General features: G+C 42.8%; 1 protein-coding gene across 1 annotated transcript in view; it reads left to right on the forward strand.

The window, feature by feature from the left end:
* Maf (MAF bZIP transcription factor) overlaps positions 1-11,797 on the forward strand; it is a 41,373-nt gene extending 29,576 nt beyond the window's left edge. Inside the window, exon 3 of the mRNA XM_040736476.1 lies at positions 11,187-11,797. The gene's annotated coding sequence lies outside the window, so the exon portion shown is untranslated. The remainder of the gene's footprint in view (positions 1-11,186) is intronic.
* Positions 11,798-25,665: the final 13,868 nt, after the last annotated feature.

Consider the following 25,665-nt stretch of genomic DNA (forward strand, 5'->3'; position numbering starts at 1 on the left):
CAGCCTCTAGTTTCTGCATCACCTGGGTGCTTGGCTTCACCCAGCGTGTGTGAATCAGGTAGCTGGGGAATGAGACTTAATAATGTGTACATTTCTTGTGTGCAACCTTGAGGGGTGTGTGTTTGTGTGTGTGTGTGTGTGTGTTCAAGTTTGTATATATACATACATGCATGCACACGTGTGTACCTGTGCATGAAGATGAGAGGAGATAGGATCTCCTCAGGAACTGTCCCCATACCTTTATTTTAAGAAAGAGTCTCATTGACCTGGAACTCATCAAGCAGGCCAGGAGGCTAGGCTGGCTGTCCGGAGAACCCAGGGATCTAGCTGCCCCCACCTCTCCAGCATTGGGGTTAGGAGCACATACACCATGTGCACTTTTTCTTTCTCATGTAACTTCTTGGAATCTAACTCTGGCCCTTGTGCTTGCAAGGTAAATATTTATGTGACTGAGCCCACTCCCCAGACTTCAAGAATGTGCACTTCTCACTAGTTCCCAGGTGGTACCAGCAGAGGAATCACATTTGAGCTTTGGAAGCCTACAGCTTCAAGATATCTGAAAGGACATTTAGAAAACAGTTTAATGTAGGAATCAGGTACCATTCTCCTTTGGAGTTCTCACCCACATGGCCTCAACAGTGTTTGCTTTTTGAGGCAATGAAGGTCAACTGGGAATGGCATTGCTCTGAGAGGAACATCCAGTAACCTGTAGAGATAGTTTAGGTTGTCACGATTGGCAGAGAGGGTGTTTTGGTCCTCCAATGGGAGGTATCCTCATTCTACAATAGCCAGGTCAGCACCACAAATCCAATGGCCAGCTCTAAAGGCCACTCATGTTAAGGTAGAGAAATTCAGTGTCAGCTCCTTGGTCACTGTCCGTATGTGCACTGACACAACAGTGGGAACCATCAGAACCCACTTTCTAGATGTCAGGAAGAATGGGCGAGCCTCTACACTCTGGAGAAAGTTCTGAGGCTCTGCTCAGTAGAAAATGGTAGTTACCCCCATCCCAAACAATCATGCAGCGATGTGAGAGCTCTCTCAAGTCAGCCCCAGGGCCTCCCTCTGCAGAGAGGTTGTGAGGATGAAGGGAAGAATTCACTTTTAGTGCTAGGCAAATGTCAAGTGTGATTGTCGCTTTCCAGTACCTCTTCACCCAGACCTTGGCTTGAAAGCTGCGGGGAGAGGTTGAGATTCTAGCTTGCTACTGCTCATCCTGTAGATGTGTTAAAGAGGCAGAAGGGAGGCTTCTTTCCAGTTTCCAGGTGTCTGGGGTTCAGAAGCAACAGCAGGAATAGGCTCATTCCTACATGGCAAACTCAAGATGACAACCAGTTGATGCCCTCTTCTGTCACAGGTGCAATGACTAGGGAGAATAAAATCTGATGTCTCATTTTTGCTGATACATTTGCAAGCTAAATACAAAATAGCTTCCATGTAAAGTGTGTGTGTGTGTGTGTTGTGCTTATGTATACCTAACACTTCTGTGTATGCAGGTGCACATATATGTGAAATTGCAGGTGTATATGTGCAGAGACCAGGAGACAACACCAGGTGTCATTCCTCAGGAACAAGCAGTCTTTAAAAGAAACATTTTGTTACATGAATCAAACTGTATGTGTACATGCACATGTGTCCAAGTGCAAGTGTGGACATCAGAGGATAGGAGTTAGTTCTCTCCTGTAGGTTCTACCTTTTGGGTTTCAGGGATAGAACTTAGGTCTTCAGGCTTGGTGACAAGCATATTTACCCCATTTTGGGGGTGAGGAATACAGTCTCTCACTGGAACTCACCAAGTAGTCTATGTTGACTGGCTATCAAGACCCAGGGATCCATCTGTCCCTGCCATCCTACCATTGAGATTATAGGCCGGCTATGCTAGCCAGGCTTTTTTTTTATGTGGTTTTGGGAACTGAACTAAGGTTCTCATACTTAAGCACTTTACCAGTGGAGTTATATCCCTAGACTTTTCCTGGGATTTGATGATACAAAATGTCGAGAGGACAAAACAGCAGCACAGAGGTGAAAGCAGAGACAATAAGTGAGTCTGAATGCTACTCCAGGCCTCTCCTTCTTACCTGATGGGACAGAGTTTGAACCTGGGCTTATCTACCTCTTAGCCTGACTGTGAGTCACAATATGAGTTCCAACAGGCACCTAGCAAAGGACACCAGGGACACCCAGGTAGCATCCACAGACACCCACCTGTCCCACTTCCTCTGCAAAGTGCCCACATCCCTATAGAAGTTCAGTATCAGAGTCAAATCGTCCTGGCTTTCATCTGCACTGCACGATGGATTATAGCGACAGATTTTATTGAGTAGCCCACTCCCTCTTCCCCCACCCCCACCATCGGAAAACATATTGTCTTCTTTACTGTAGTTCATTTTGCTTTCCGGGGTGATTAATGAATTAAAGATGCAGTGTATTTATTCTTTTGCCTGATTACCATTCTGTAATAAATCTCAGCTCCGGAGTCTGTCGATAGGAGAAGGCCAACCTGCCGCTTTGTAAAATATAGCTTTGTACATTAAGCTTAACTTCCAGCCCTCATATATAGGAGAAAAGTCACCTTAGAACCTTATAAAAATAAGTGGGAAGCTCAAGGGGACATTGGCTGGTGGGTAGAGTGATCTGTTTCTGGGGACAACCTCCCTGGTCATAGACAGGTCTCTTGCCCTGTCCACAGGTCTTCCTCGTTGGGAATGTAGAACACTAAGTCTTTGCATTATCATGGAAGTGGTAGGGGGAAGCAGAGTCTCATGCAACACAGGCTGGCCTCAAACTTGCTTTATAGCCAAATTTGAATATTTAATCCTCCTGCCTTAACCTCTCCAATGCTCTGGAAGGAAGGCATCCCAGAAGTCAATCTGTACACATGTAGCATCTGCTATCAACACTGCATGTGCTGTCAGTGGTTGCTATTCATTATAACAGGCTCTGATGGATCAAGATCCACCATGCCTTATGGTTGTGGATCCACCAGATTTCCCATGGCCGCTTGATTCAGACCACTTGCCCATAATCTTGGTTTTCATTAGCTGTGGAAGTAGAGGTGTGAAAAGGCCATTGGCTGGTACTAGGTGCTCCCTTTCTCTAGAGCTGCCATGAAGAGAAGGGAAAAATTAAACACAAGACTCATTCAATGTCCCTCTCCTCCATAACTGTCATTAGGTGAACGGTTGTGTGACTTATAATGACCCATCACAATAGGTCCACAATAAGTTCCCATGGCCTGCATCTAGGCTCTACCTTCACTCCACTGATTTTATTCTGTGGACTTTTTGCTTATTGTTTTCCCCCTTCTTTTTGTGCAACTAGAAGGAAGAAAGACCCTTCTGGGTAAGAGCTGGAAGACATATTCCTACATCGTGGTTATCCTGGTTACATTTTTCATCAACTTCATATAAGCTAAAGCTATCTGAGAAAATTAACCTCAGTTGAGAAAAATGCCTCCATCAGATTGACTGTAAGTGAGTCTGTAGGACATTTTCCTGATTAATGATAGTTATGAGAGGGCCCATTGCTTTTGTGGGTGGTGCTACCTTGGACAACATAAGCTGAGTAAGCCATGGAGAATAAATCAATGAGCAGCACTCCTCATGGCCTCTGCCTCAGTTCCTGATTCTGGGTTCCTGCCCGGCTTGAGTTCTGTCTTGACTTTCCTTAATGATGGACTGTGATCAGGATGTATAAGCCAATTGAAACATATCCTCCCCAAGTTACTCTTGGTCATGATGTTTTATAACAGTAATAGAAACCTAACCAAGACAGAAGTCAGTACCAGAGAGTGAACTACTGCAGTGACAGACATAATCACATTTTTGGAGGAGGAATTTGGAAGGAGTTTGGAATTCTGGGCTGGAAAAGCCATTGAGTTCTCAGAGCTCAATGAACTGTTCGGGGAACTCAGTGTAGGTGATGGAGGCCTGGCTTGTGAATTTTCAGAGGGAAGTTTGAGAATCTTTTAAGACTCTATCTGAACTGTCCATGTGATAGTTTGAATTAAGAACATGTAGCTCTGGTCAGCTGGAACCGAAGAATCAGTTGTGATTCCAGAAGAGACTAGCATTGCTGAAGCAAAACCTTTGCTTTCCAGGGACAATCAATACTTGTTAACTGGAACTGAGAAATTAATCATGACTAAGAGGAGAGCAGCATCACTGAAACAAAATCTCCTGAGAGTATTTTCTTATGGTCAACACATAGAAACTGTGGTCCCTAGAGGATTAAGGATGTATCTCATGCTGGTAGCCAAATTGGTCAATACATTAGTGTCTTCCAAGAGATACCGGTCTTAAAGGCCTGAAGGGTCATTGAGAGCAGCTGAGGCTAGGCACTGGGTGAAAGTGAAACCTCAGTTGTGGTGGAGATCCCAGGATTGAAGGGGCCACAAAGAGAGTCTAAGGCTTGGCCCCATGTGGCAGATTCAGACTCTCCAAAGAGACATAGGAAGTTTATTGGTGAAGGTGCAGGCTCTGGAGACACCAGCATATTGGAGATTCCAGGACTATGGGACAGCCACCAAGGACAGAAGCATATTTGGAGTGGAGATGCCCTGAGCCTATAAGGTATATGTGTTATAAATGGCAGAACTAGACAAGTAGAGATGCACAAGTCCTTTGGTGCCTAGCAGACTCTGAGTAAATCCTAGATATAGTACATTGAGCTATACAATATTTGATTTATGCCACTGAAGTTTGGTTTTGTTTTGTTCAGATTGTTATTATCCCCTGATTCTTCTCTCTTGGAGTATGAAATTATTTAACTTGATTTTTTGTTTTTGTTTCTGATTTTTGTTTTGTTTTGTTTCATAGGAGCCCATAGCTGAGAGACTTTGGATATGTCACAGAGACTTGGAGTGTTTTAGAGAGACTTTGAATGTTTTAAAGAGGCTGAATTTTTAAAATGTTTGAGTTTTTAAAGACTGGGAAATTTAAAATTGAAATGTATTTTATATTGTGATGTTGATATTAGTGTGAGTTCTTGCAGGGGTAAACAAAGAAGGAAAGGTTATGGTCTAACAGTTGTATTAGTGTGTCAAGTTGACATGGGGTAATTGTCCTTGTTAATTCCTTAATACTTCCAACCACAAGTGGTCAAAGTTTTTTCACAGCAGTAGAAACCTAGCTAAGACAGTGGGACACACTTACAAATAACACTCTACATCTATTCAGCAATGACAACCAAAAAACTTACAGAGTTAAGAAAGAGAGTGGTTATCCTATAGGACTTCACAATTAATTATTCATGGATCTCAGGAGTCCTTGAGGGACTATCAGTGGCCTTGGGAAAAGAGAATCTTGTAAAAAATCTTTGTTCCACTTGAAATACATCCCACCCACCTTATTTGACCATGAAATTACAAACTTTCAGCAGCCCCAAATGATACCCTCTGATTATGTTCTGAGTAGTCTGCTGACACTTTGTCAACATTAAAGCTTCCAAAGGGTAAAAAATCCCCTCTTCCTAGCATTGCTCTGGATGTATAAGGAACATCACAGGACACCTACCAGAGATCATCAAGTAGTCAACCTCATAGATGAGTATAATTGTTTCTACTATTTATTTACATGTATTCCTTGTCTAAGAAGATACATAGATGAAGCCCATCTTCAGTCTTATGCTGTTTACCAGCTCCATTTACAAAAGTAAAGTGAAACAGGTGCAAAGATACTTAATATTGTTTTAAACTCCATACATCAAAATTATCATATCAATGTATGCTCAGAAATCACATTCATGGCTTATTTTTATAATTATTTATTTTGTTTCAAGTCTTTGAAACTTGATATGGCTCTCAAATTTGGGTGCTATGTGTTCCACAATGTTAATGTAAAATTAATTCTGAATCTGACCAAAGCAATAGAGGTGTGAGTGGGAAGAAAAAAGTGAGATGGCTTCAGGTTTTAAATATGGTAGTGTAATAGTTAGGCTTAGGTAAGATTAGTAATTTAGTTCTTCAGATGCTGGCCGCCTTTAAGTGCTTGTATTTACCTGTGACCCATGGCTACCACCCTGGTCAAGGCACTAGGCCAGAGGTGAAGGTTACCTGAGAAATCTGGTTCAAATTCTCTAATTACTAGCTGGAAATCTTGCCTTCCCTAGTTTCTGGATGGACCAGGGTTTTGTGGATACTCTTTAGCCCGGGTGCCAAGCATATATTCTGGGTAGCTTACATTTTGCCTGCATAGTGGAAGGCCCTCGTACGGCACCTACACATCCTGGGACCTCATATTTGCCAAGTGGATGGACAGACAAAAGAATGGATGGATGATTTAAAAATGATAAAGTGGTAGACATTTCTGAGAGCAGCATGACTTGATCGAGGTAAGGGGTGGGTCATTTCCGGAGGAACAGAGCAGTCAATGAATAGGGCCTTCTCAAACACATGGAGGCTTAAGAATGAGGATTACAGGGCTGGGGAGATGGCTTAGCTGGTCATGTGCTTGCCTGGCAAACATGAGGTTCCAATTTCTATCCTCAGAACCCAATTAGAAGACCCAAGTATGTGCACATTGTAATCCTAGTGCTGGGGAGGCAGAGGCAGATGGAAGGAACCTGGCTCTTAATATCTAGTCTATTTGCCGAGACTCTGTCTTAAAAGAACAGTGGACATTGCCTGAGGATGATATGCATGACTGTCCTCTGACCTCCATAGGAAAGCATATGTATATGAATACATATCCATATACACATGATCACCTGCATGGCACATCACATAGCACAGACAGATACACACAGACACAGAGATACGCACAGAGACACAACACAAATACAGTCAGACGCGCCCACACACACACACACACACACACACACACACACACACACACACACACACACACTTGCACACATGAGGATTGGAGAGAGCTTAAAGCTTTATCTCAAAGTCTATAAATGTTAAAATTCTGGCCTCTTACATCTATATTCAGGGGCAAGGACAAGAAACACTCCATGGTTGTACTTGGCTTTCAGGGTAGAAAGTATGTAGGAAAGCCCTGTATGTCTGGTTATTTAACAGACCTCTGAACCCATGAAATAAGTTTTTCACACAGGATAAGGACAATGTCTCCAACTCTTAGGTCCTAGAGCACAGTGAGAAAGGACACTAGTCATTTATTTATCCTCCCCTCGGCCTATCCATTTACCTGACATATCACCCATAGAGTAACTGCTTGTGAAACCATGGAATGCTGGGGAAACATGCGGGAACAAAACCAGCCTTGGTCTTTCCCATCTATGTTTTCCAGAGTCTTTGTTGTAAATGGACTTAAAACACAAAGTTCATCATAACTATGTCAAATGCCATGAAGACTCTGAACACTCTGCTTGGTCAACCAGATCTGACTGGAAGGAGATATGAGATTTTGCTTCTTCAAGGATGAACAAGTTGACATTTTAAGAATCTAGGGACATAAGAATAAAGATGGGAAGAGTATGTGTTGGACATTTTCTCATCACTGTGACAAATACATAAGAGAAACAACTTAGTAAGAACATTTATCTTGGCTCAGACTTTTAGTTACTGATCAGCTGCCTGCATTGCTACGGTCCTGTGGTGGAGCAAAGAGCTGTGCTTCAGCAGAGCCCAGTGGAAGATGCTGCTCACTACGTAGACAAGAAGAAAACAACTTTGAGAAGCAGACATGACCCTTAAACCACATCCCTGATGGCCCACTTCTAACCAGGTCTCTCCTCCTAAATTACATTAGCTCCCAAATATACCATTTGACTATGAAGTCATCAATGAGGCAATCCTTTGATTCAGACAGTGTCTTCATGATCCAGTCACCTCTAAGTGATTGTATCTATAAACTGGTGACCAAGCTTTCAGCACATGTGCTTTTGAAGGGGAACACATCATGTTTAAGCCACAACACAACTGAACACTGGCCACTGTGGTCCTGAGTTTGGGAAAAAAATGGCTCATGTTGAGACTTGAAGTACTATTGTGTTCTAGCTGCCTCAGAACCTAGCTTACTTGTCAGGCCCACTGAAGGCATGAAACAAATATTTTATAAATAGGTGAAGCCCAATGGTTACCACAGGGAGCCCCTGAGTTGGAAGCCGCTCTTACTAGTTTTCCCAACTCAGGGCCTTTCATTCCAAGTTATGGGGATTATTATTCCAGCTGTCTTTGTCTTTGCAGACTCTTCCCTGTCCTTTGCTGCCAAGCACAGTTCATTACTGCACATTTGCTGAGGACAGTTATTGTTTATTCTTAATTTTGTGTATATGTATATGTATATGTGTGTATGTCTCTGTGTGTATATGCATGTGTGTGTACATTTATATGTCTATATATACATATATATGTGTGTGTGTTTGTATATTTGTATGTGCATATTTGTGTGTATGCCTGTGGTGTGTGTGTGTGTGTGTGTGGTTGTGTGTTTTTCAATGCCCTATTGATTGCACTTGATTTTCAAAGCCAGGATGGAGGCTTTTGTAGATATTTCCTCCTCTTCCTCTTGCCTCAAATCCTATTGGTGTCACTGATTTAATCGGTAGGTTCTCTAATACTATATGTGGCTATGGAATTTCCCTATAGAATTGTGTTAGTGACAAACCCAACAAACCCCAAACAACAATTCATTAAGAGAGTCCTCCAGCAAGTGTCTGTGCTCAGCCAGCCACATCTGTCCATCTGATGACCAAATGCTAACCTGATGTGATCCAGAGAAAGGAAGCGATGCTGAGTGAAATGCGGTGCTGTCAGCAGTTTTCGTTTCTGACTGGTCCTCCGATTTTTAAAAGAATTCAAGTTTAACATCTTAATTAGGGACCTGCAATACGCAGCAGTTTCTTTTTTCCCTTCCTTCCTTCCTTTCTTTCTTTCCTTTTTTTTCAATGAACATCTTGTAATTTACTCTTGAAGTAAATTATAGTCAATTTATCTGCAGCGACATGTCAATAAAACAGGGGAGGTCTCCAGCTTTTCAGCCTATATCTTTTCAATGCTTGGTGTTGGTTTCCTGCTTTTACTATGGCTGAGACACAGGGCCACAGGTAAACGAGTGGGAGGTGCTATGAGGCTGCTTTGACTTCTGCTGTCTGTTCCTCAGGGACTTCTCTGGAAGATTTGTTCTGATTTGCAGGCTGTCTCGAGTTCAGAATTTGAGCAGAGCTGCACATTGCTGAAAAGAACAAACCAGGGCCTTCTGGGTCTTGTGATGTGGATGGCCAGTGTAATCCAAGTGGTAAACCATATAGCTGTCTGCTTTCAACAGTGCCTCATCTAATGAGGGTATCTGTTGTGTGTGTGGATGAACCATTCAGAGCCCAAATCCAGGGGCCTCTCAGAGTTGGGTATACTGTAGTGCACACTCAGTTAATAGTTCAGCCCACTCAAACCACAGTCAAGGTCTTTGGGCTTGACACTTGTGTCACAGTTACACTGTGGTTTCAGAGATGGCAATTAAGTCAACTTCCCCCAAAAACAAACATACAAGGAGTATGGAGCTAGACTGGAGAGGGGTTTCTGTGGGGTTTTGTTGGTTCTGGAGAGAAGTGCTTGGCTCTAGCCAAGGTTTTATAAGCAAACTCTGGGTTTCAGCTGCCTCACTTCCAAAAGGGAAGTAGGAAGGTTAATGGGTGACCATCTCTAGAATTTCAGAAGCCTGATAGAATCAGGAACCCTGGGGAATGGATAAAAAGCATGCAGGAGACTCTTGTTTTATTTTGTTGCTCTAATAAAGCCTCTAGACCAGTGGTTCTCAACCCTCCTAATGTTGCAACCTTTTAACACAGTTCCTCACATTGTGGTAACCCCCAACCATAAAATTATTTCATTATTACTTCATAACTGTAATTTTACTGTTATTATGAATCATAATGTAAATATCTGTTATACAAGATATCTGATATGTGACCCACCAAAGGGTCACAATCCACAGGATGAGAACTGCTTATCTAGACTCTTGAACTCAACCTTTGATATTGAGGCAGAGACGAGTTTCTATGTTACCTAGGCTGTAGACTTACCTTTTTAATAAAATCTCCCACCTGTGTTTCTTGAAGAGGTTGATAGCTATCTCTATGACTCACTCCTTTCTATTTTTGTTTAATTTTGTTGGTTTATGAGACAGGATCTCACTATGTGACTCAGGCTGGCTTTGAACTCAAAATTCCCTTGCCTTACTCTCTGGACCACTGGGATTGCATGGATGTATCACCACAGCCTACTCTCTTTATGTAATAATCCTGCCCAAAGTTTTGTTCAAAGTTTCTATTTTGTTTTTAATTTAGCCCAAAGAAAGACTGAATTCTTGTCATATGAAATGAAATGTTAAATTAGTGTAGTAACCAAAGGCAAGGGTACACACCATTTTACCAAGACACGAGAGTAGGTCCACCAATCAACTTCCTTATTTCCCTCTTTCCATCCTCCTCCCCTTTCCTGGTTTAACTTCTTCCTTATTGGTTTAACTCAAGTATAAATGAACACAATTCCCTTTCTTACCCTTTCTGGATCTTTCTGACAGTCATTGTGAAAATTAAAATGGCCATAAGAGATCAGGAGACCCCAGGACTAAGGCACTGAGCTGTACAGACTATTGATCTCCCACTGGCTTGCCCAATGAGATGCTCAGATGCAGATTGGTTTCTCATTCTGATACATAGAGGTGGGAGAGAAGGCTCAATATAGTCCCCCAACTCACTCTCCTCACATCATCAGACAACACTTCCCTTCTTAAGACCTCATTGGGTCTCAGTTTAAAACTTACTTTCTCACACTGCCTAAATTAGCTTTTGGCATTCAAAGGTTTGGCCCCACAGTATCTGTACATCTCTTCACTAATACTCATCTCCCTGGGATAAATCTGTTTTTCTCATACTTCACCCTCACTTTCCCATAACATTGGGAGTACATGAGGCCTTTAATGCCAGCTAGTTGAACAAATGAGAAATTACACATGACCCCTGAGCTTGCATTAATAATTTACATTATGAAGGGATGGCTATGTTCTGCTGTAGTGTAGAGTACCTTCTTTAATCTACACATCCTCCAAGAATTGGCCACTGGTATAGTCTCTTAGAAGCTTGAACATGCCCAAAGCCAGGTAAATAGCAAATGGCAGGACTTCAATACAAAGTGTGGACTAACTACAGCAAGTGCCTATGACCAAAACAGTGTTGTCTTTTGGGTTATCCCTAGTAATCGATTTCTTCTTGTTCACATCCAGGGCACTTTCCAGTCCCCCTGTGCACCTGGGAGCATGAAAAATTCCGTGACAAGACTGTTGGCAAAGAGAAGTTCATTTTCTCTCCCCAAACTGCTGATCTTGGCCATTCTTTAATTTTCTCCTCCAAAAATGGAAACTTCGGGAAATTACCTTGGCAGGAAAGTCTTGCTTCACTCTTCCCCAGCAGCCCAAGTGTTGATAGAGCTGGCAGTAGCAATGGAATTGAACTGAAAGTAAAAGAAGAACGACACTTGCTGAAAGTTAGCCAAAAATCACTTGTATGTGTAGGGATGGCAGAGAACCCATAATGGAAAAACCCTCCATACCTAACAGGCATCAAGCCCGTGCTGTGTGTCTAGCACCATACTGGGTTCTTCCTGTATGTTGAGTCCTGTGCTTATTTTTCATTATTCTCGTATTTACAGATGGGAAAAGCTACAGAGAACTGATCTAACTTGGCCAAAGTCATATAGCTAAAACACACAGGTGCCCATTGAACTGGACTTGGAATACCGAAAAACTAGCATCTTCAAAGGCTACTCATTCAACCTTCATGCCCTAATTTCCCATGTTATGTGGTTGAATTCACCAAGTAAAGTCACCAACAAGTTCCTAGGCTTCGATTTCTTTAAGGTTGAGTTCTCTGATATGCAATCCTTTTGCTTAAAACTTGCATTTGAAGGGCTACTGTTTGAGTCCAGGAGAAGGTGGCCCAGGGCCATGGCAAGCAGAAAATCAACTCAATATGCCAAAGCAGGCAATGGACAATATTCTAGACCTGCTTTGAGGAAGGATTTTGAACTAAGTGGTAAAGGCTGCATAGGAATCTTAAAGGTGCCCCCCCACCCAGTTGTATGAGGGTGTTCCAAAAAGATGCAGTGCTGTGATGAAATCAGTACTACACTGTTCTGATGGCCAGATGGTACAACATGCTTGGAGACAGTAGTGTGCTGAAGTCAGCTTGCACTGGTTTGCATAATGTGATTGCCACGTTTTCAGGAATTTTGCAAGCTGACCACCAAATAGACAATGCTTAAAGTAAACTTATATAGAATTACATATAAATATGTTCTATTAAAATGCAATAAATGGGGAATGCAAAGATCACTCAGTCAGGAGCTGCAAGAGATAGTTCAGTCAGTATAGTTCTTGCTGTGAAAGCATGAGAACTTTCATTTGATCCCAAGAACCCACATAAAAAGCCAGAAGCGGTGATGTGTGATTTTAATTGAAATGCTTGGAGACAGAGACAGGACGGTTCATATGACGCTTTGGCCAGCAAGACTAGCTGAATCACAAGTTCTAGAGTGGTGAGACACCATGTCCTTGAAACTTCATGAAAATGAAACCAGACTGCAGGTTAAACTCCAGCCTCCACAGCACACATCCATGAACATGTGATGCACATACAAAAGGTGATAAGCAGCACCATTGTTTCCTAATTAACCTGTTAGATTTTACTATGTATGCCCTCATGGTTATTTATATCTATGTATCTGTTTAATAGAAGTGCTTCATATTAATCTGGCATTGCCTTTCTCTCCAATTCTGTTAATAATGTGGCATTCGTAGGTTGAGATCAGTTATAGGAAGACACAACAGAAAATGACAAACACTAATAATAACACATTTATCTCCATGGAAGGCAGGTTGTTAAGTAATTACCAGGACACCTTCATTGAAAGGATAGAAGAAACCAGATATAAAAAAAGTGATAAATGCATTTCAGAGATCTCAGATTAGAACTCATAGGGAACTGGCTTTCACAGCAGTTTGGGGGAAAAGCAGAAATTAAAGAGAGCACCAGGTTCTAGCCTTTTCCTGGGAAGTGTGAGCCCACATACTACAAGTTAGGGATCAGGGCAGTTAAGGTGAGGAGCATAGGAGCCCATCCAAAATGACATGTTACCACCTGCCCACTGCCACAAGCTCTAAGATAAACTGGTCAGTTCATCTTCAGATGGAGTCCCAAAACAGTGTGCCAGGAGTAGGAAAACACTTGGAGGGAGTTTCTCAGTCATCTTTGCTTGCCCAAAAGTTCTACACACTCTACTTAACCCACCCACATTTCAAGGTGTACTTTCTAGGGAGCCAGAACTCTGCTGGCCCTGCAATGCTTCCTCAGAACCAGTCACAGGGAGAGGGATCCCCAACACTCACAGCAGAGTTATGAAGGAGCTGGCCCACTGTGGGAGGCACCATTCTTATGCAGGTGGTCGTGAACTGCATAAAAAAGCAAACTAAGCATGAGCAGGCCAGAGAAGAAGTGAGAAAGCTGCATGCCACTTTGGTTCCTGCCTGTGTGTTCCTACCTTGAGTGCCTGCCCTATCTTCACTCACTGATGCACCGTGACCTGAAAAATTCAGCCAAGTAAACCCGTGCCTTCTCAAGTTGCTTCGGGTATGTTATCACAGAAAAAAAAGAGAGAGAATTCTTTTGCTTTTGGGAGAACTCTTCCAAAAAGGTCAGTTCTCTGGAACCATCTTGAAAGTTCTTGGTTTTTAAACTGCCCTGATGTCTATGCTAGGACTATATGCAGTAAGCCACGTCCAGGAGTGACAGAGAGGATCACACTGGTTTGAAGGTGATCTCTCTCACCTGCATTACAGCATTTCCTGTGTCTAGTGCCATGTCCCTTCTGTAACATCATTCCAACTGTTGGAACTCCCATCTATTTTTAACCTGGGCAGAATTTCCCATGAGCCCTCAAATTCCCTTGAGACAGCTGAGGCTCTCACTCTCCTGCCTTCCTAGTGAGTGAAGATGAGGGAGATTAGGGAACCTGACTTCAGAGCCCAGCAGACTTACATGGGCCATCTGACTTTATATCCTCAGTTTCCTCATGTGTACACTGGAGAGTTTGGTCTCTACCCCACAGGGTGGGTGGATGGAGTCACACTGGGAAATCCTTCTGCTGCAATATGTTCATGTCCTAGACATAGCAAGAACATTGCACACTCACTGCTATTATTTGTCTGGTTGGTTTTATTGTGAAACCATGGTCGTCAGAAGCACTAAGGAATGTAGAACTCTTCACCAGGGAAGTAATACAGTATCATGGTATCTCGTCTTGCCAAGCCCATTCATCAAAGAAGAGAAAATCCCCTGCCTTCCTTTGGAAGCTGTGGAACTGCTGGGACTAGGACTGGCTTCTGGCATCTCTATCCAGAGCTGACTTGGGTATTTCAGTGGGCTGGGAAGTGGGAAGACTAGACTAAGGTCACAGTGTACCAATGCAGATCTTTGACAGAAGGATTTTCTGAGCTCAAGTTGACTCCAAGCTTCTGCCTGAGCTGTACCCCAAAGGAGTTTTCTATATTAAGAGCAAGATAAGTTTCCAGGAGTCACCAAGATGGACAGAATGACTTACCCAGTGCAGCCAGTATTTCCTAGTGTTCTAAGGTAGGATGTATATGGCTGGCTGGGGTGGGTAGATCTCTACCAGGACTTCCAAGACAAGAAGTTTGCATTTGCCTTACAAAAAGTTTCTGAAATATATCTACTTTTGGGGTCTGAATCTATGAAAGAGGACAAACACAGCTAGCTTGGAACAGGCTTGGTCTGGGCACCTTTTCAGGAGCTGTAAGATGACCCACATTGGCCTCCAGCGTCTGGACAGTAAAAAGGGATCCCAAAGAGATCATTTGGGGGGAATGCCAATCTGAACTGGAGATTTCCACACTGGGGATGTGGCCTGTGTAATTGAAGCTGGGTTTTGCTGGCTATGCCAAGGGTAAAGCAGAGAATCAGCCTGCTTTAGTCCCTGCTTAATTAACCACAGGATTTCTTCACCTTGAACATGGCATAAATGAACTGCAAGTCTTAAGAGACTTAGAGGACTAACGACTTTCATACACAATGTAATAAATGGTGTGTGTGTGTGTGTGTGTGTGTGTGTGTGCATGTGGTGTTTGGTGTATATGCTGTTATACTTGCCTGTTGAGTGTGGGCTAGAGGTCACATTTCAGTATCTCCCTCTATCACTCTCTACCCTACCTTTTGAGGCAGGGTCTTTTCCTGAACCTAGAGTTTGTAGTTTCAATGATGCCATCTGGCCATTGAGAACCTGGGATCCACCCGCCTTTACCCACTGTGTGCCATACTGGGGTTTCAGGAATATGCGGCCATTCCTGGCTTTTTACATGGGTACTGGGGATCTAAACTCAGTCACAACAAGCCCTTTACACACAGAGCCTTCTCCCCAGCCCACAGTAATTATCTTTAGCTTTCTTCAAGCGCAGAAGGTTACATTGCAAAGTGGAGCAGACACAGCCAGGAATAGAACTGATGTCCACTAGTCTGACCTTAGCTCTGTTTACTGAGCCAGAACTTGAGGTTCTTTGTAACACTGACCTCTACTCAGTGTGCTCAAATCCCTTAGAGCACTTTTTTCCATGCCTAGCTCACCATAACCACATGACAAGTGGCATTCTCTCAGCTGTCTTCATTCTTCACTATCAGTTATTGAATTAAATCCTAACAGTGGCCAGATATCTGGCACTTTGCATGTATTAGTTCATTTAATCTACCCAAGCTTCACAGAAGATGAAGTTGGGATGAGACTGGGGTTCGGTTAGTATAGTTATTTCTTTTCTAAAAGACATATAATACTACAATACTTGCTACAATGCAACAGTGTTCTCTGGAAACTGATTGGTGAATATCCTTATCTAAAGAGGCTTTGGGAATGCAAGCAAGAAGGTATGACCCTGGGTTCTCAGACCCTCAATCTGTCCCCATCCCTGGCAATGTTTTATCATCTTCCCATGTGTCCTTGAATGTGGTGGGCAAACATTGGAGGATATTTACTGCTTCTGGAAGTTTATACGAAAGCACTGAAACAAACAGACCCACTTTCTATGGCCCCATTAAAATGAGAAGTTTGGGGGCAAATGAGATGTTTGGGGGCTAGGCAAATGGCTCAGAAGTTAAAAGTGATTGCTACACAACCCTGACTGATCTGAGTTCTGATCCCCAGGATGCAAGAAAAAGACCATGTACAGTAGCACAGGAGTCAGGTACTCCCATTTGTGTTGGAAATGGGGGACAGACACAGGAGAATCCAAACCCTGGTGGACATGTAGGATAGCTTATACAGCTACGAAGAGAGCCTGTCTCAAACAAGACACAAAGAGAGGACACACGCATGAGGTTGTCCTCTCACCTCCACACAGGCAAATACCTGCACTCCTACACAGGAACATGCAGACACATATGCAAGCACCAAATAAATTGAAATGAAATAAAGGAATTTTTCTAGACTATATGAACCTCTTCCACATTAAGGCCATCTAAGAAAGCCACGGACTAAGAAATGGTCATGGAAAATGTCATGATAGAGTCCTTTTCTATGGATATGGTTTTAAATAATCCTCACTACTGACTTGTGAAGCAACCTTGTTTCTTATCTAAATTTAAACTGAAAAATAAATAAATAAAAAAAGTAATAATAAAACAAAAAAAATCAATACATTCCCAGGTTGAAGATTAATGAAACACATGCTCGCATGAGCACACACACACACTCACACTCTCTCTCTCTCTCTCTCTCTCTCTCTCTCTCTCTCTCTCTCTCTCTCTCTCTCTCTCTCTCTCTCTCTCACACACACACACACACACAGGACACACAAACATGTATATATATGTACTTACATGCACAAGCTGGTATAATGGTTAATCTCAATTGTCACCTTGATGAGATCACATCACCTGGGAGACTGCTGGGCATGGCTGTGGGGGATTCTCTTGATTCTGTTAAGAGAAGTGGGAAGACCTTCCCACAGTTAATGGCACCATTTCCATGCCTGAGATCCGGGACTACATAAATAAAGGGAACTGAGCCGCAGCAAACATCCATAATTGTTTTAAACATGATCATGGGTGTGATACGATTTGCTGCCTTTACTTCCCCACCATGATAGACTTCACCTTGGACTGTGAGCTAAAACTTACCCCTTCTCCTTTAACTTGCTTTTGTTAGGATATTTTATCACAGTAACAAGAAAAGAAACCAAGACAGCTGGTTCTACCTCATTAGACTTAAGCTTCTTTTCTCTTTGAACCTGAGATCTGAGTAATTCATAGCTCAATTGCATTTTATAGTTTGTTTATGTTGATTCTGATTACAGAATAAATGACTGCCTGAAATATATTTTTAAAAATCTAATAAAAAGCCAGGCATCAATCAAGACCATCTACGGATATAGACTTTAAACATCTATACTTAGAAATACATGTGGTATTTAGGAGTAGATCTAAAAAGACTTATGTAATGTGTTTTAATCAAATCTTGAAGAGAAATTGACCAATAAATCAAATCTTGCAAAGAAATTGACCAATAAATCAAATTTGGAGAGAAAGTGACAGATAAATCAAGGCTAAAAAAGAAAACAGCCTGTATATCATGCCATGATATGTTTATTAAAGCAACTGATTGTATTAAAGCAGCTGATTACATTGTGTGTGTGTGTGTGTGTGTGTGTGTGTGTGTGTGTGTGTGCCTTTTTCTTTGTTTTGCCCAAATATATTTAAGGAGGGAAAAATCCAATATTGTATAAGTTTGAAACTTCTATGTCTGGCTCTCTGTCTCACTATTTCTTCTTTCTCTTGCTCTTAAACACACACCAATTTAAACCAGAATATATGATGTAGTTATGATGGAATAGATATGGGAGAGGGTTGGTTGTAGACATGCACAATCCTATACTCACTTTCATGTCATTTCTGGAATTCCTAAAATATATGTGGCTTCTTTTGTAAAGCATTCTTGTAAAACAGGCCTTTTAGACTCCAGCTATAGAACTTTCTTAAAGTCTCACAGGAGTCCAGGTAAATTAATATTGCAAAATAGCTAACTTCAATAGGCCTTAACATTGATAATTTAGGCTTTTCCACAGAGGTATGTGCAAATGTATTTTTAAGATCAACTATACCATATGTATGCATGTCTCTCTAAACTTAGATGCACTCATGGACCTGGCACAAACATTGGCTAAGTACTGAGTGAACCCTTAGTGAGTTTATGCTATGTGTATATAGCTGCATGAATGTGTATAATGTATATGCATGTTCATATAGGCCACATGTGCAGGCTATATGTAAAAGAGTGTGTATGTACAGGGCTGCATATATATATGTATATATATGTATATGGGTGTATGGGTGTATGAGAATGCAACCTACAATCCATGTGTCTCCTGTGTTCCCTAGACATAAGTGTCTTCCAAGAAGCCTCCTCTTCACTTATATCATGTCACCATATTATCCACAGGATCACAACTTCCAAATACATACATGAATTAAAATTTTCTACTTTATTATTTGCAGTTGTGTACTTCTGGCACTTGTCAATTTTAATGTTCCAATAAATGGTCACCGTATTTAGACTCCCCTGTGTGCAATTTGAAGTTCATGGTTATGCCACAAAGATCTGTCCTACCTTATTCTAGTTATATCAGTGATTGGTCACTGGTTGGGTTCAACCCTCTCTCTGGATGCCTCTACTCTATGGTCTACCCACAAGCACCTGTGACAAGTACATGTGCCATTTAATTTCTCCACTTCAGAGAAAAGGAAACTGAGGCAGAAAAGGAAAGTAACTTGCACTAGGTCCCTCTGCATCTAATGAACACAAAAGATGAGGTCTGACACATGATCCAAAACTGAGATCTGTGTCTCTTGCCAAGTCTAGTAGCATGCACTGTTTGCTAAACCTTGACCATGTTGATGTAAATCTTCACAGAGAGTGATAAATTACTTACCTTGCTCTTGAGCAAAGGATCTGAAGCCAGCCTTGAAATAATGGAGAAAGTTGAGGGCCAACTCCATCCTTCTAAGAACTACATCCAATGTCCAATGCCCTGATCTAAGATAAGTGACTTGTCTTAACACTGTCACCATCTTAATCATTTTAATTTGTTGACATTAACAGAAGAATACATTGGCTTAAGCCCTGAAAACCTTTGTATTGGCTGATTTTGTGTGTCATCTTGACACAATCTAGAGTCATCAGAGGAAGGAGCCTCAGCTGAGGAAATGCCTCCATGAGACCCAGCTGTACGGCATTTTCTCATTTATTGATCAATTGGGGAGGGCCCAATCCATTGTAGCTGGTGCTATCCCTGAGCTGGTGGTCCTGGATGCTATAAGAAAGCAGGCTGAGTAAGCCAGGGGAGGCAAGTCAGTAAGCAGCACTCCTCCATGGCCTCTGCATCAGTTCCTGCCTCCAGGATCCTGCCCTACTTGAGTTACTGTCCTGACTTCCTTCAGTGATGAATATCAACTTGGAAGTGTTAGACAACTAAACCGTTTTGTCCCCCAACTTGCTTTGTGGTCATGGTGTTTTTGTCTCAGCAATAGAAACCCTACTACTTTTTTAAAAAGTATGGCCCGAAACCTCCTAGCTTCTCTTCCATTCCATGATACCCCACTCCTTATAGGAAATGACATACATCAGAGTACCTGACTGGAAAGGTTATTCCTTAAGCATAGCTTCAGGAATAAATTAAAACAGTTTTTTTCAGTGATTCTGATTTTCATTAGGATTACCAAGCAACAGAATTCAAAATAAGATGAGTTATTTTGTAATATGAGTAAAGAATTATGCACATAAAAATAGGATTTGTTAAATTCTGGTGAGGATGTGGCGAAAGAACTCGTAAACTGCTGGTGGGGATTTTACTTTGTCCAGTCCCTATGTAATTAATACAGACTTTACTAAAAATCGTAGCTATCACATGACCTAACTATTAAATCAACATATCGGAGAGATACTTTCACATCCATGCCAATGCTGCAGTATTCACACTAATAAAAGAAACAGCTAGTCAACCTAGATGTCCATCAGCAGCTGAGCACGACGAAGATTGAAATATTAACAATGATCCACTCTTAGGCATATATCCAAAAGATGCCCATTCATACAACAAAGATGTCTGTTCCACTATGTTCATAGCAGCATTATTTGTAATAGCCAGAACTTGGAAGCAACCTAGATGTCCCTCAACCAAAGAGTGGATAGAGAAAATGTGGTACATTTACACAATGGAGTACTATTCAGCAGAAAAAAAAACAATGGAATCCTGAAATTTGCAGGCAAATGGATGACACTAGAAGAAACCATCCTGAGTGAGGTAATCCAGTCACAAAAAGAGAAACATGGCATGTACTCTCTCATATATGGATTTTAGACATAGATCTGGGGAGTGCCAGCCTACAATCCCATGGCCAGAGAGTCTGGGAAACAGAAACTTCATTCAGTGGCTGATGGAAGAAGAGGCAGACTCCCTTGGTTAAGTACTGAGCTGAACTCAAGAAAGCCAGTAACAGAGAGGGAGGATTGATAACCAAAGGGATTAAGACTGGGCTGGTTTAACCCCCAGAAACAGCTAACCTGACAAAGGTTAACTCTTGAATCCCAGGCATCAGCCTGGGAATCCAGCATGGGACTGATCAAGACCCCCCTGAAGGTGGGTGTCAGTGAGGAGGCCTAGGTAATCTATTGAGCCTTGGGCAGCAGATCAGTACTCATTCCGAGTATACACACGGACTTTGGACTCCCATCCAACAAGTGCACTCTCACCCTGAACTCTTGGGGGAGGGTCTAGGCCCTGCCCTGTATGAAATGACAGACTATGGACACCCCATGGAGGGCCTCACCCTCCCTGGGGAAATGAGGGGATAATGGGGGGTTCGGGGGGAGGGCACGGAAGGAGGGGAGAGAAAGGGAGAGGGATCTGGACCTGACTTGTGAAGCAACCTTGCTTCTTATCTAAATTTAAACTGAAAAATAAATAAAAAAAGAAATATTAACAATGAGACTTCATTCAGCCATTAAGAAATCTTAATATCCACAGGGAATGGATTGAACTAGACTTTGTTAAGAAAAATAAAGCCAGATACATACAGACAAAAAGAAAAAAAGTAGGATTCTTTATAAACAGCTTCTCACTGTATATCTCACCCTAATCATGGACTCAGATTCTTCCTGCTTCCATATCTTGAGTGCTAGGGTTATAGGTGTTCCTAGATTGGCTTAAGTAAGGGAAGACCCAGGCTGACTGTGACAGTTTGAATAAAAATGGCTCCCATAGCCTGATCAGGAGTGGTGTTATTTGAAATTATTGGAACCCAGGGCCTTGTTGGAGTATGTGTGACTTTATTGGAGGAAGTATGTCACTGTGAGATTTGAGGTTTCAGATGCTCAAGCCAGGCCCAGTGGCTCACTTGCTTTTCCTGCTGCCTGCTGAATCAGATGCAGAGCTCTTGGCAACTTCTCTAGCACCTCTACCATGCTTCCCTCCATGATGATAATGGAGTAAACCTTTGGACCTGTAAGTCATCCCCAATTAAATGTTTTGCTTGGTAAGAGTTGCCATGGTCATAGTGTTTCTTCACAGCAATAGGACACTAACTAAGACACTAATTGTGAGTGGCATCATGCCATGACCTGGGGTTCCTTACTGAGTAAAATGGAGGAAGTTACCTGAACATCAGCATTTACCTTTCTCTGATTCCCGACTGTGGATGGAACATGACCAGCTGCCTCATGCTCCCCGCACCATGTACCCCATGCTGCCACAGACCATGCTCAAGGATCTCCCACAAGTCTGATTCATTGGCTGATGAAGTTAGCAGCTGTCCCGGCATTTTGGTAGTTTTTACATTACTATTTCTTTCTCCTGCCAGTTTGCTTTTCTCTTCCTCCTGTCATTTAAGGGTGGAACTTAAGGCCTTAGAGGGAAGACTAGGAAAACATCTCTTTAATATTCTGAGAGTTTTGAAGGAAAGCAAACAGAAGGCATGCATGCTAAGTGGCCCCTTGGGGAGCAGTGCAGGACTTTGGCCTGATCTGAGGGAGCCAGAGGTCCTTGGCGTAAGATGGTTTGAATCTGTACAGAACAAAGGGCCTTTGTGAGGATGTAAAAACTACTTTGAGAGTATTAGCCTCCAATGTTATAGGTTAGCACCTCATTCTGTGGTCACGTGTTGACTGTTCTAAAAGACACAATAACTATTACATTAGCAAACATAAATGTAAATGTAACTAAGGCACAGTATTAGTACATGGAAAGAAATATGATTCTAGTAATTTTTCTTTATTATTGACATTGCATTCTTTGCAATGGAAAACAAAATGGTGAAATATCACTGAGGAAAGTAAGGTTTGAAATGCTTCCAAATCCCTTCCTTATTGTCTAAATAGGGACTCTCTGCTGGGACTTTTTTGTGCTGTAAATGTAGATGCTTCTATATCTTTGAAGGCTCAGCATCTGAAATACAGTATGACAGAGGAACTAAATGCCAACATGTATATTATTTTAATGGATTTAAAATTTAATGCCCATATCCAGTTAGTTCTAATTAGATTAAGGACAACTACTTTGAACAGTGTTTTTTTCCCAAGATTTGTTGGTGTGTGTGTGCACGAGCACATATGTGTACTCACACATGAGTGCAGCTCCTGAGGAGGCCAGAAAAGGGCATCAGATCCCTTGGAGTTAGAGCTACAGGTGTTTGTGAGCTCCCTAATATGGACGCTGGGGTCTGAACTCATGACAGAACAGCCAATGCTCTTAACTGCTGAGTCAGCTCTCCACCCCCTTTACAGTTTTTTCTTATTTGTGTACATGCTCTTCTTCATCTACTTTTTTGTTTTGTTTTCATTATTGGGAATTGAACTTAGAACCTTACACATGTGGCTTTATAACTGACCTATATTTCCAGCCCTTAATGACTACTCAAGAGTCAACTTTTAAACTTTGTTCATCCTTTACGCCAGAATTCTATGCTCTGTATCACTATCTTGATACAAAGAAAAGTGGAGCTTGGAAATTGCTCATCTATTACTCTAGCACTGGAACATAACCGAAGTGGAACACTGTATAGTAAAATCAAGAAGATGGGTAGTGAAACATTCCTGAGTGGCTGTCTTTTTTTCCTAGATAAAGGAAACTTTAAAAAGACAGATGAAGGAAACTTAAGCAGACCAGAGGGTGTCCATCTTGAGAGCATCCCAACATTTTCTGAGCATCATTTGATACTATCCTTAAGCATCTATGCAAGATGCACAAAGCCTCCAGTGGCAGCATCATTTCCCTCCAGGACATGAGATAAATCAGGCTTAGGAAGGTGGCTTGAGAGTGCCACATCACCTGCATCTTACAGGACTAGGGTTGGACCCCAGTTCTTGATGGCTCCAAACTCTGTCCTTTCTCTATTTTGCCTGCCTTTAAGATGCTGGAGTATAATGTCATTAGATGCAGGTGGTCCAGGGCAGGGTCAAGCTCGGCCTGCCTTTCATCCTTTCAAATACCAGGGAATAGCCTACTTATGTTACACAGATCCATGCTATCAGGCCCCGAAAAAAAACGGTTGAGCGAAATACAAAATGTACATGGTTTAAAAAAACCTCAGCATTTTACTGACTTTTATTGTTTCTGTAGCTCAGAAAGGGATGGGGTAGGGAGTAAGTAGAATACAGCCATGCCACTCAGTGGCAGCTTCTCTTTCCTATCACAAGGCAGGAGTGGAACACACAGGCCGCCTAGAGACTTCCTTACTAGAAATCAGCTACCTTGAAACTCCTTTGTTCAAGTCTATCTCGATGTACTTGCTGTGGTCCCCAAAGATTGACCAAGGCCACCCAAAGGGGAAGGAAGCTCACCCCTCCCAGCCCAGGAAGCCCAGTTTGCCGCCAGAGCACAGGCCCCAGAAAGTCTGTGCTTGCAAGATCCTTCAGGCCGGGACAGCTTTGCTAAGGTCATCAGATCTGCTTCTATATGTGAGCATGGTTGGGGTTGGAGGGGAAGGAAGAACAGTTCCCCCTTCTCTGGATGCTTCCCTTTGTTATCCAGGGCCTTGAGAGCTCTGTGTGGGTGGGGAGGGATAGCTTGGAATCACTTCTCTGGCCTGGTGCCTGGGGCCCCCAGCAACAGATTTGCCTCAGAGGCACCAGGCTGGAAGCTGGCCTTGACCCTATCTAATCCCACTGGCACTCACTCACCATGCAGCCAGCTCCCAAAATAGCATACACTAGGGGGCCTCAGTGGCACCAGGCCCATCTAGGGTGGTGGCCTTCAGGACCTGCACCACCTTCCTGTTTGCCTTTGCTTCTCATTCTTCCCTGCTGCCATTTGCCCCTCCCTCTTCAGGGCCCTGCTTTCCAGAGTCCAGGGTCCCATGTCCCTGGCCATTTCAAGGTCCATTCCTGCTGGAGGAGTTTGTCACCTATGACTGCAGTGCCTGGAGACAGGTGTAGCAAAAAGAATCAGCCTAGATTACTCAGCAATCCACACCTCCTCTTTAACCCTTTCAAGCCCTGGCAGCTAAGCTGACACTAGGGACTCTGGTAGAAAGGTCTGCATCAGGGCCTCACTATTCACCAGCTCTGTGATCTCGTACACATGACTTCATGCTCCGTGTCTGTTTCTTCCTCCTTCAAAGGAGAACAACCCTGGTGTAAGAATAATGCACAGTGAGTCTCAACTGGAACCTGGCAGACTCCTTCACCCGCTCTCGGTATGATCCCTCCACTCAAGGAGTAGGGTGCAGGCACACACACAAGCACACACTCGCACACGCACGCACGATCTTCAGGGAAAGGTACAGAGTCTCAAAGTTTAAGAGAGAGTTCTTGGGATGATGGAGAGAAAACCATGCAAGTTATGATGATTCACTCCAGATCTGAAATGGATCTAGGCTGTAAATGCCTTCAAACTGCCTGGATGACAAAAGAAGTTAGCAGCTGCACCTGTGGTGATAGGAAAATAAAAGCGCACCAATGGTAGAGGTAATGGTGGCCATGATAGTGGTGGCTAGAGTGGTCATTTTGCACCAGTGGTAATGGAGATGATGTCTTGGATGGTAATAACAATAGCAACACTGTTGATGGTAATGCAGGGCTAACAGTAGCATTCTCACTGAGGGTAGCCACAGTAGCAGCAGCAGCACTAGAGAGCTGTGACTTTGCTCCCTGGCAGATGCTGCTGCTTGACCCCACCAGGGTCCATTTGCCATTCTTCTCCATTTCAGTTGATTATTACAAGATCACACCTCTACCTCAGCGGTACCCACTGAGAAGCAGACATCCCCTTGGCAGCTCTCAACAAGTTCATGGTGGGCAATAGGCATCTGTGGAAGGTAAGCAGGCTACAGTGCCAGCAGGAAAAGGGATGACCTAATCATCCAGCCACGCTTCTCGGGACCTGGCTGGTGAGTCTTTGGTGTACAAGATGACCTTGCATTCAGAGTCATGGTGGTGCCTCCAGGCTTGGTGACTGACAGATTGCCATAAGGGTGGTCAGGTTCCCACAAACTGTGGGTAGCCAGCAAAACAAGCATTTAGAGTGTCCAAGGCCATGGAGTCACTGCTTGGTGGTACCTCCCTGTGGTCTGCATGTGTCTAGGGGTGAGATGGTAGCTAACTTCTAGTCAGTGCCTCTCCACTGGTTACCTTTACTGTGACCATATATTTAATAC

This window comes from Mesocricetus auratus, unplaced genomic scaffold (assembly GCF_017639785.1).
Source record: "Mesocricetus auratus isolate SY011 unplaced genomic scaffold, BCM_Maur_2.0 Super-Scaffold_6723, whole genome shotgun sequence".
Classification (NCBI taxonomy): Eukaryota; Metazoa; Chordata; class Mammalia; order Rodentia; family Cricetidae; genus Mesocricetus; species Mesocricetus auratus.